The sequence below is a fragment of the Canis lupus genome, chromosome 22 (genome assembly GCF_011100685.1).
Source record: "Canis lupus familiaris isolate Mischka breed German Shepherd chromosome 22, alternate assembly UU_Cfam_GSD_1.0, whole genome shotgun sequence".
Taxonomy (NCBI): Eukaryota; Metazoa; Chordata; class Mammalia; order Carnivora; family Canidae; genus Canis; species Canis lupus.
In genome coordinates this window covers 29,036,482-29,048,894 of record NC_049243.1, presented here as the reverse complement: position 1 = coordinate 29,048,894, position 12,413 = coordinate 29,036,482, and positions in this window count along the sequence as shown.

The following is a 12,413-nucleotide window of genomic DNA, read 5'->3' as shown; positions in this document are numbered from 1 at the left end:
CGGTTGAGCAACTATCTGCTTTTGGCTCAGGGTGCAATCCCGGAGTCCAGGGATGGAGTCCCACATCTGGCTCTTTGCATGGAACCTGCTTCTCCCTCTGCCTCTCTCTTTCTATTTCTCTCTCTATATATATATCATGAATACATAAATAAAATCTTTTAAAAAAATTAAAACAAATATGTCATTATAATGAGCAATATTATGGGCATGAAGAATTAAAGACTGCTGAAAAAGAAGTCTTTTCATTAATCTACTATTCATGAATAAGGTAGCGGAAGAGAGTTAAAAATTATTCAGAGTAAGCAGTTTATTAGAAAAAAAAAAACCCAAGAAGTATAGAATAATGGTGATGCAACTTTTAAATGATAATCATCTATGTACCTGGAAGAGAATAGTAATGGTAGTAACAACTATTTAAAGAGAACTTTTATGCACCTTTTCTTTTTCTACAGGTACATTCTTTCCTTAAATTCATATCATAACCTTTTGAGCTGGATATCATTTTGGTAATTTTTCTGAATGGAGTAGATGGAAATTAAGTGTTTTTGGTATTTTGCCTAATGATAGCACAATCAGAATTTAAATCTAGGTGTGCCTAACTCAGAAGCTTGGGTGCTTTCAACCAAAGGCTCCATAGTCACATTTAACTGAACATATATAGCACGGTGGTACAGTGATGGTGTTGAAGAGCTCTTGGCTTGATTCAGCTGCTCTGTGTGATCAGTATGACAATAATTTTGAAGACAGAAAACCATGGGCAGAGGAGACAAGCCAAAAGAGTACTGTTGTCCAAATTAAAAAAAAATTCTTATATTTTATATTATTTTAATTTTTCTCCATAATCTTTCTCCTTAATCTCTTTCCTTAAAAAAGAGACCATGAAGGAAGACTACTATTAACCTGATATGAAATGAAGGCTGAAAATTATTTGGCTAGGCATGAATTTTTCTACAGTGAATCTGCAATAGGACTTCCCTGGACATAAAGAAAATTCAATATACAAGAAGCAGGTAGTGAAAGTGGAATTTAAGATTTAATAATGAAGAGAATGAAACTATATCAAATATTTTCTATTAACAAGGATATTATTCTACATAACCACAATATAAATATTAAATTGAGAAATTAAGATTGGTATTATTATCTAATGCTCAGGTCCCATTCAAGTTTCGCCAAAATTGCTAATTATGTCCTTTATAGAAAAGGTATCCAGTTAATCACACATTACATTTGTTTGTTGTGTCCCTTTAGTCTCCTTTTATCTGGATTAGTTTCTCCTCTTTTTTAAACCTAAATTTTATTTTGTTTGTGTTTTTTCTTTTGGGACCCTGACACTTTTGAAGATTACAGAATACCGCTTTTTTTTTTGTGAATGCCACTCAAAGCAGGATTCTCAGTGTTTCATTATAATCAGATTTGGCAATGTACCTTCAGCAAGGATATCACAGAGGTGATACTATGTTCGGTATACCTGTCAAGTAGTGTACAATTTTGCTCACTTTTATCACTTGATTAAAGATATTCTCTGCCAACTTCTCCATTCTGAAGGTACTTTCTTTTATTAATAAGTATTTTGTGGAGAAGTACTTTGAAACTATGTAAACATCCCACTTGTTAAATTTCAAACAATTTTTTTCATTCATCTATTTATATCTCTTATGGACTCATGATTTCCTCTTTTATTTAGTGGATTATATTCTATTATTATCATTATTTATTTTTATGATAAGATATTCCCAGATTTTCTAGGGGCTTTTATGTAAGTTTGACATGTCCCCATCATTCTATGAGCATATCTTTGCTTTCTGGACAAAATGTTACACATTCATCTTCACTTTCCCTATCTCAGCCTTGTTATTAACTACTTTCCAAAGATCCCTGGTTACTTTATTGAGAAATAGTATTTAGAAGTCAAGATCTGGGAACTAGGTATACTCATTGCTATTGGGATACCACTGTTCTCAGGCCCTCTCAGTGGACACACACACCCACATACACACACGTATGTTTCTTACTATGTCTCCATCTAGTTAGCTAGCTATTGAAAACCTGGCCTAATCCTACCTATTTTGATTCAACCTTGTAGGGTTCATTCTAGTTTTCTCACATTCTGTATTTGTAACTGTCTTTTCTTATCCTGAAAAACTTGGCTCCCATTATTTTTTATGTATTTGCTTGATCACTTCTCCCATATGTAATAAATTTCCAGTGGCTCTGAAATCCCCTTCCCCCTTCCATCCACATGTCCTTCTCATTCTACCCGGAATCCAACTCCTTGTGCCAGGCTATTCCCCAATGTGCGTGATTTCCCCACCCTTCCTGGGTTCTGGTACCCATTCCTGGCCAGCTCCCACCCTTCATGGCTGTCTTCCTCACATTGCCCTTGCCAGGCAGCCTTCCTGGCAGATGTCCTCCTCACCATGTTCAGTGTCTGATTTACCACACTGGACCTCCTTTCTTTCTGCTTCCCTTCATCTCTCTTGTGTGAACTCTGACATCCTGTATTAGGCTGCCCTCAAGCATGGATGCCCTTCTTACCCTGTTTGTTCCTTACTCCCTAATATTAACCCTCATTATCCTTCTTGGACCTTGTCACTCCATGCATTTCTACCCCCTTTCCCCAAGTGGATGTTTATCTTGCCTGCCGCATCTAATGCCTTTATGGTTGAATTATTCAGGTTGGTAAAGGAAGGAAATGGAGGGAAAAAGGAGAAGAGGAAGTCAAGGAGAAGAATAATGAATACCTTTGAAAGAATATCATTGTCTTAGTTCAGGCTACTATAACAAATCTCCATAGACTGGGTGGCTTAGACCACAAATACCTATTTCTCACAGTTCTGAAGGCTGAGAAGTCCAAAATCAAGACCCTGTGGATCTAATGTTTGGTATAGTACTGCTTGCTGGTTTGCAGATAGCCATCTTCTTGCTATATTCTTACATAGTGGAAAGCATAGAGCTCTAGTTTCTGTATATTCTTGTAAAGTTACTAATCCTATTGAAGGTTCCACCCTCATGACCTAATTACCTCCCAAAGGCACTACTCCAATTACCATGACGTTGGGGATTTAAGCTTTAACATATGAATTTTGAAGAAGCACAAACATTTAGTCCATAGCAATAATTAAGGCTCTGCCCTACTTTCTAATTAAATTTTGCCTTTCTGAAGTGTTTTACTAGAATCAAATAGTAGGGGAATTTTTACTCCATTGTCTTTACTAATTAATATTCCAAAAGATCACAAATAAGCTACAGTTATTATACTTCTTAATAGTACTTTTATAATAATATAATAATTATAAACACAAGGGTGGTCTGTACAAATGTTTATCATTTTTCACTGCCTTTATTTAAAAAAGAGACCTCAGAGTCTTGCAAAATTTATCTATGAATGAGTGAATGTATTCACTTTAAACAAAATAAACATGAAGTTCTACTCCACTTTCATTATAGACAGTGATTTCATCACTGTTTGAAGACACACTTGTAAGGATGACAAAGGTTGTCTAGGGTTATAACCAGCCTTGAAATTTTATTGCTTTGCATTCACATATGTATCTCCTTGGCCTTTGGTTTTTATATTTTTTATGATAACTGGGAAACCAAACATAGAAACACTCATTTAATTTTCTCTAGAAAGAATGTAAAAACATATTCCTAGATATAGAACAGATGCACAGGACATGCATTGAAAATAGTATGAAAACTGTCATGTCAGCCCTCACAATCACATTTTTTCACCTGCTTGGGGAATTATACATAGCTGCCTTGTTGAACACATTTCTTGACTGTAAAATTGAAGACTGCCAGATCAAAATGCTGCCTTAAGCATGTTATTTCTTAGTTTATATTTTATACTGGAAAGAAAAAAACATTAAATTACAAACTAAAGCATAATGGAATGGTGTTAAAGAATGGAACTGATTTTAAGAGATGTTAAGTTGCAGAGATAACTGTAGATCAATCAGGATTAATTTATATAGCACTCTATAATGTCTAGATGGACTGAACTTGGGCAATCTAAGCCAAACTGCAATACTTAGTCACTTAGACCACAGGCCCCTATTATCCTAAGAATATTTCTGAATTTGAGAAAATACCCACATTAATATGGTGCAGTTTATATTTAATGCTCAGCCCCTTAGAAATTTTTTTTTGCTAAAAGATGTAATTTCTTTTTGTCTCTAAAATTCTGCTTTATTACATTAAATGAATCAGTAAAATATTTTATAAAATTCAAAATAAATATGTTCTATATTTATATATGAAGATAATTAACTGAAATTTTTGGATCCTAAAAATGCCCCAAGGACTAAAAATAGTTTTGTTTTTGTTTTTGTTTTTTATAAATTTGTGGGACATTCATACTTCCTCAGCTGGTAACTGCATTCAATAGACTTTGAGGAACTACCATAGGAACCTAGCTACCCTTATGCCATTCTTTTTTTTTTTTTTTTTAAGATTTTATTTATTTATTCATGGGAGACACAGAGAGAGAGAGAGAGAGAAAGAGACACAGAGAGAGAGAGACAGAGAGAGGCAGGCACAGGCAGAGGGAGAAGCAGGCTCCATGCAAGGAGCCGGATGTGGGACTCTGGGTCTCTAGGATCAGGCCCTGGGCTGAAGGCAGTGCTAAACCACTGAGCCACCTGGGCTGCCCCTAAAAATAGTTTTTAAGTAAAGCAGTCTATAGCTGGCTTTTATCAAGTGCTCATTCTATGTCAGATATGCTATATATATGCTATCTCATTGAAACATCACCTCCATCCTATGAGGTAGGTGTTTTTATCATCCCAATTTTTCAGATGAAAAAGGTAAGGCCTGGAGATGCTGAGGAGCTTACCTAAGATCACACAGGTGGAAAACGATGGAGTAGGGATTTGAATTTGGTAGTCTGATGCTATGGTCATACTCTTTACCTTCATGCAGTAATATATGAGTGAGGGACCAAAAGAAATGGAATCCATATTTTAAAAATTTTGTTACTTTGCTTATGCTATATTAATTATACTCTATCAGAGTATGATTTTTAAAAGTGGCATTTTCCCATATTCATTCTTCTATGGGGTCCTGGAGAACAATTAAAGAGAATACAGCTGGGATTAGGATTGAGCTATTCAAAGCAATAGGGGAGAATACAAGGGAGAACCCAGCATTGGTGGCTCCTGTTCCAACCCTGGCTCCAGAGATGTGCCTACTCCTCCCACTGGCCAAATCTAGGCAATGCCCACTATAGTTAAGGGTACAGAGTTTGGAGCCAGACACAACTGAATCCTTTTCCAGCTGCATTATTTATTACCAAGACATTTTCTGAGCCTCACTTTTTCCATTTGTGAATAAAAGGAATATGTTACAATAACACCTTGTAGTCTTGTTTGGGAATTAAAATGAACTAATAGTGGCATATAATGTGGTCAGTCTTTCTTATCCCCTCTCAAATTCCTATTCTCATTGCCCTGTTGCTGACCACTGGCTGTCTAAAGTCTTTACTTTCTTAGTATTCTACAATGAGGTCTTGCTTGCTACAAAATCCATTCTCTTCTTTCCACATTCATATTCATGTTTTGTGTGTGAAGGTTGATCTCATTTTGACTTTGGGAACAAAGCAATTGAATGAGCCTCCTGGGAGTGTTGGCATCTTAAAAGCAAATGTGTTAACTCAGATGGATCTAGCTTGTAGACTGTCAAGCTATGTGACAATTTGAAAGTGATTTCACGCAGGGTGGGAGAGATATGTTTGGTAAGCCTTCTCAAACCAAAACATTTGTATTAACCATGATCTGTTCTTTCAGAGAAAGGGCTAGCCTCCTCCATATATGCCCTCCCCGGCTACCCTCCACCTATGAGTCCTCTTAAAAGCCTGAACATTTTCTGCTCCAACGCTGGAAAAAGAGGGTCTGAAGATTGACTGATCTGGTAGTTTTGAAAGGTTACTGACCTCATAAACCTTAGAGGCACACATGGAGAATTTTATAATTTGTTAGTATGTGCAGGTGATTATAATTGAATGCTTTCCTGGTTGAGATGTATAGAAGTAATGAAAAAGAAAGTGGCAAATGGTTACTAAATAAAAAAATAATTTCAAAAAAAAGATGAGCAGGGCATGGATGCTTTCTGAAAATAGGAAAGGCTAAAGAATCCTTAAGAATAGGATTAATTTAGCTCAAGTCATGGAATTTATACATGACAGGGTGGTTTATAGTAGCATGGGTGTTGTTACTAGAGAATCTCAGTATTAGTCATAATATGAAATATATGATATTCCCCCTTTTTGATGACTCAGCTCTGAAGTATCACTCATGGATACACATATTTCCAGTGACATTCCAGTGTCAATGCATATTGACCATTGACAACTAACAGAGGAGGCTAAGGGAAAAGAGAATCATCAGCTTCTTCCCACATATCATTCTTCAGAAAGAAGAATTTGCAGAGCTGAAACAGAAATCCTCTCTCTCTCTCTTTTTTTTTTTTTTTTCTGACAGGGCTTGTTTCTTTATATTGTTCTCTGTGGTTTATATAAAAAATAATTTAAAGGATAGTTGTCTTAGTTGCTAGACAGCACCACTTTTAAAAATGCACTTCTCTTTAGCACATATTGGCCTATCTTGTAAATTACCACAAGCCCCTTCACAATGTAGATTTCCTTGAAGTTTCAGAATTGACTGGGAAAGACCAGCTCCTCCTCCCTGGCTAGGGCTGAAAAGACTGTGACATCAACCACCAGGTGATGCACCTGATTAGGTCCCTGAAAGAGCAAAAGATAAAGAGACTGAAAACCTAAACCCATTGTGGAGAAAGAAGTGCCCCTATGAACATGACTGTAGTAAAATAGGGAATAAAGGAAAGCAAATACTCCACAAAAAGTAGTATGAGATCATGCCCTTTTAAAAAGCATTTTAAACCTGAAATTTTCTGTTAATGGACTGTGAGGTCAACTATCAGGCCATAGCTTCAATAGGAACAGTAGGTCAGCATTCAGAAGCAAAAATGAGGGAAGAGTATAGGTACTAGATAGTGCTAAATGAACTACTTTAAACCTACATAATATTGATTGTCCTAAGGAAATACAGATGATAATTCCTGATAACATTGTAAAGCTGTTTGGAAAGACTCTGTTGAGGGCATGATCTTTGGGATTTTTTTCTTATTAAAATCTTAGTGAGGGCAGCCCTGGTGGCTCAGCAGTTTAGCGCTGCCTTTGGCCCAGGGCCTGAATCCTAGAGACCTGAGATTGAGTCCCGCGTCAGGCTCCCTGCATGGAGCCTGCTTCTCCCTCTGCCTGTGTCTCTGCCTTTCTCTCTCTCTCTCTCTCTCTCTCTCTCTCTGTCTCTCATGAATAAATAAGTAAAATCTCTTAAAAAAATAAAAATAATAAAACCTTAGTGAGAGAGCGGTTATTTCACATGTGGTTTCAGATTTTGTTTCTCTTATTTCTGATCTGGTCTCTGCTTTGTATGGCCAAGGATTTTACTGTTTAACATGAGGCATGTTAGTTTGAGGAATTATCTGTCTAATATCCCCATCATTATTCCCTGCTTAGTATTCCTGACCTTCCTCTCTGTGTTCTGTGAATCGTTATCTGATTCTGTTTATGTCACTGTCATCTACACTTGAGGATTATATTTGTGACCTTGGTCATATCACTCATTCTCTCTTAGTACCCTCCTTTGATAAAGAAGAATGACAGTTACTTTTAAGTTCTTTAGAGAAAGATGTATATCCTTAGTTACTTGTGAAATATTTATTAGAGTCCTGGGAAATATAAAACTGAGAAGGTACTTAAATAAAAAAATATGGCTTTTGGAAAAATTTTTTTGTTATTGTCTCATTTTCAAAACCTAGGCAGTTAACTTGAGTGTAACACCATTGTAAACAGTTGCTATATATTTGAACATATTATTATGCTAGATCCTACACACTCTAAATAAATCTTGGTTCCTTTCCACTAGGATAGTTGAACGTGACATATAAACAAGTAAGTTAGATAAAATACAAGTATTGCCTAATCACTCCAAATCGAGGGGAATTAACATGTCTTTGAATAAAACATATAGTCAAATCTCAAGATCCATTCAGTAATTTCAACGAATATTTAAGCAAATCCAACCAATATAAATTGGATCATATGTTTGGGTGCTAGACTCTTTGCTGACCACTAGGATTATAAGATTAAGCTCTTATTGAGTTTATAGACTAATGGGGAGATAGATATTGTCCTAAAGCGAAAGAGGAGTCATTAAATATCTTAAAGCAGTAAACAGTTTATATAGCCTTGTATTTTGGAAATATTATTCTGAGTTTTCTGAAGAACAATTAAGGAGTGGAGAATCAAAGCAAAACTGAAGACAGGGGACCAGTTTGTAGGCTATAGCAATATGAAATGCTGTTAACACACAAGATTCTCTGCTAAGCACTGAAAATTCTAGAATAATGCATACAGCATGTGGCTTTGCCCTCATTGTGATTAACGTATAATTAAAGATATATGACTTAAACCTAAATGAATTAATAATACTAGCCTTGTTTTTCTTAGAAGCATGGAGTATAAAATCTTTGTATTTCATATCCAGAACAGAGATATTACTCAGTAGGTGTTTGAAAGAATGAATATGTTGAAAGATTGTCTAAAAAATATATGCCATATAATTTTTAAAAGAGTGAGAATTTCACGTAAGGAAGTAATTACTGTGGAGTGTGTGATAAGTTCAGGTACAGGGACAGACAGCAGAGAAGACAAAGTGATTAACTCCCTTCACATCAGACAGGACATCTGACTGAAATAGATTTTTAGAGGTAAAATTGTTTTTCCGAGGGGCACAAGGTTGAATTATAATTTATAGAGAAAACTATGTGCAAAGGTATGAGAGTTGTGAAAATATTTGTAATTCTCTACCTTCCTGCGTACTAATCTGTTTGGAGTATAAAGAGGAAGGGATTAGGGCTAAAAGAGAAAGGAATTAGGTTGACAGAGACCATTTCTTAAAGAACTTCAAATGCCACAGAAAGTAACTGATATCATATCTTGTAGCCTCTTAAGGAATTTGGGCCAAGGACAGAATCAATCCACTGTGCTATTAGTTTACCCCAGCAACAATATGGAGGATGCATTGGCGGGCCTGAGGCTAAATCAAGAAGCTCAGTTAAATAGTGGGAAACTTCCACTGAAGTCAAGTTAAGGTAATGGTGTCTTCTTTCTCCTTCCAAAATTCACTTGAAACAGTAGACCCCCAAACAGCTTAGATTTTATATCGTTGACAAACTAGAAGGTCTGTAACTCTGAACCACCATCTAGGAGGGAGATTGAATACTATTATTAGAAGACACCAAGAAAGGGTCCCCACTGAATATTTCAGACACCACAGCAGAGCACTGACAATAAAGTGGAACTCTCTGAAGTAATGTTATAAACTATTACTTTGTGTAAAAACCTAAGTTCTGAGGTCAGGGAAGAGGGAAAGACAGCTTGAGATGTAATGTAAGTTTATTATCTGAAGGTAGACAGCTCTCAAGAAAAAAAATGGATTCGATTCTGGACTCTGGTGCTCGTTTCACCTCCTCCAGGGCAGAATGAATAAATGTCCAAGAGAATCTGGGTTATGCTAATGGAATTCCCTCCACATGCAAAGGAACATGAGTGGTGGGTAAGATGGTTCTTCTGACGAATATGGATGAAAAAGGATTCCCGTTGTACCACAGAATCGTGAAAATTTATATTCCAAGGAAAAAAGAATTGCCCAACAATTGATTTATAACTTCTATAATACAAAATTCACCCTTTTGAAGTGTACAATTCAAGGGTTTTAGTATATTCACAAGCATGTGATTATTAAAATTAGCTAATTTCAGGAAGTTTTTATCAGCTTAAAAATTACTTATTTATTTTAGAAAGAAAGAGAGAGAGGGGGCATACAAGCAGGTTGAGGAGAGGGATAAACAGACTCTGCACTGAGCACTGAGCCTGACACAGGGCTTGATCGTAAGACCCTGAGATCATGACCTGAGAGGAAACCAAGAGTGGAAGACTAATGGACTGAGCCACCCAACTGCCCTGGTTTTTATCAACTTAAAAACAAATGCTGTACACATTTGCAGTTACTTTCCATTCTCCTTTCCTCTAACTTCTATCTACGACTAGTCAACTTTCTATCTCTATGGATTATTCATTCTGGGTATTTTATAAAAATTGAACCATATAATAAGTGGCTTGTTGTGTCTGGCTTCTTTCATTTAACATATTTTCAAGGTTTATCCATGCATGTATCAGAAATCTATTCCTCTAAGTGGCTGAATATTTTTTATAGGATATACCACATATTTTTGTTTCTTTGTTTAGTCATTCATCAGTTGATGGACATTTGGGTTATTTCCACTCCCTGGCTGTTACGAAACATGCTGCCATGAACACTCATTTACAATCTTATGTATGAACATATTTTTTTACTTCTTTTCATTATATACTTAATAATAGAAATGCTGGGTTATATGGTAACTCTGTTTAATTTTTGAGTAACTACAAACTGCTTTCAAAGTGGCTGTACTGTTTTACGTTCCTACTGGCAATGATGAAGATTCCAACTTCTACACCTCTATTTACCCAATATTTATTTTAAAATGTTTACAGTGTATATAGGCTGAGGGAAAATTTGATGGTAAGAAAATTTGAGAGACTAAGACTTGAGTGCTTTGCAAAGATGGTTCTTTGAGAGAAGAAGGGGAACTATAAGGCTGAGAATGCATGTAAATAGATTTCTATGTGGGATCCCTGGGTGGCGCAGCGGTTTGGCGCCTGCCTTTGGCCCAGGGCATGATCCCGGAGACCCGGGATCGAGTCCCACATCGGGCTCCCGGTGCATGGAGCCTGCTTCTCCCTCTGCCTGTGTCTCTGCCTCTTTCTCTCTCTCTCTGTGACTATCATAAATTAAAAAAAAAAAAAAAAAAAAGATTTCTATGAAGAGAAATGAGAAGCTGAGGATGTATTTTTCTCTGGAAACCTCTAGGCTGTGAATGAATGAACCATGGTTCTCTACCATAAAATAAATTGATTCTTGAGGAGAAAGGTGAAGATTTGGAGTAGCTGCTTGGGGAATTGGAAATTAGTACCAACATATATAAAACTAACAAGTGGTGCTGGAGAGCCAAACAATGTTTAAGTCACTAGGAATTATGGTTATGCCTACCATCCCTGAAATCGCTACCAAGAAATCCTCCTTTCTGAACAGAATAGTAGCACTTAGTGATCTGGGTAGATGAGTGGTGAAGAGGGGTATTTATTAGGATCATAATTGAGAAGTTTAGAGTTGTTTTTGGATGAAAGGACCCTGTTGAAATTGTGTGTTAGAAAAAAAAAATAGCCCTAGTGACTGATTGGAGAGGGAAGAAGATGAAGTTGGGAAAATAAAGTATTCAAGACAATAAAATAGTATCCATGAAATTGAAGAAAAGTTTTAGTGAGAAAGGGGGATTTTTGAAAATTTACAAACAAAAGAAAGTTGAGATATAATTTTTTAGTCAAGCAAATATTGCCTTGTCCAGTCCCTCAAGGTTTGTTGTAAGTGCATTTAGTCTTTATTTAAATAATTGTATTATCTATAAAGACAAAGTATAAACATATTTAGCATGGGGAATAGTATACTGGAAGTTGGATATAAGGACAAATGGCCTCTCTGCCTTTAAAGGTAGGGAGAATTTCTTAAGGAAATGTGGTTTCAGGAGATTTTGAAGGATGGCAAGGGAAGAACTTTTGAAAAGTTAAGGTAAAGAAGGCATTCCAATTATTGTGCAGGAGGAACTGCCTGAGAGTAGATGAAGAGAGTAGATGTTAATTCTTAACACCTAGGGTGTCTTTCCAAGGAAAATGAAATCCAGATGAGTCTTAACTAGTTATTCAGTGTATGCCGAATCTCCCCTTGTGTAAAAAGGTCTTCCATGTCACCTCCCCAAGTAAAGTCTGTGTGGTTGTCAGCCCTTGAATGACATCTTCATACAGCTAATCAGTTTTATTTCACTCTGCTTCTTCCTGCTCAGCTTTCTCAGCTACACCTGCTGCTTTTAGCCACTTGCATTCCCAGGAGAGCTGCAGAGTGAGATGGGGCAGGAAGCAGAGAAAGCATGGCAATGCAAAGGAAAATATAAAGGAATGGAAGATGACCATATAAAATAAAAAGCATTCAAGTGGGGGATGAGGGATTTGGAAAGAAATGGAGTTTGTGAAAGGAATAAAAATGACATTATAAGAAGAGAAAAGGTTAGGGAAACATGAATACAAAGGATGATAATGCTGGAGAGTTTCTTAATCATTGTGAGATTGCTTCTTTTGCTGGATTGTTATGAGGAGTAGTAAATATGGGGCCTTTATTAGATCATCAGTTCTTATCATATATTTTTTTTTTCAGTATGAACACATGTGGGAATGG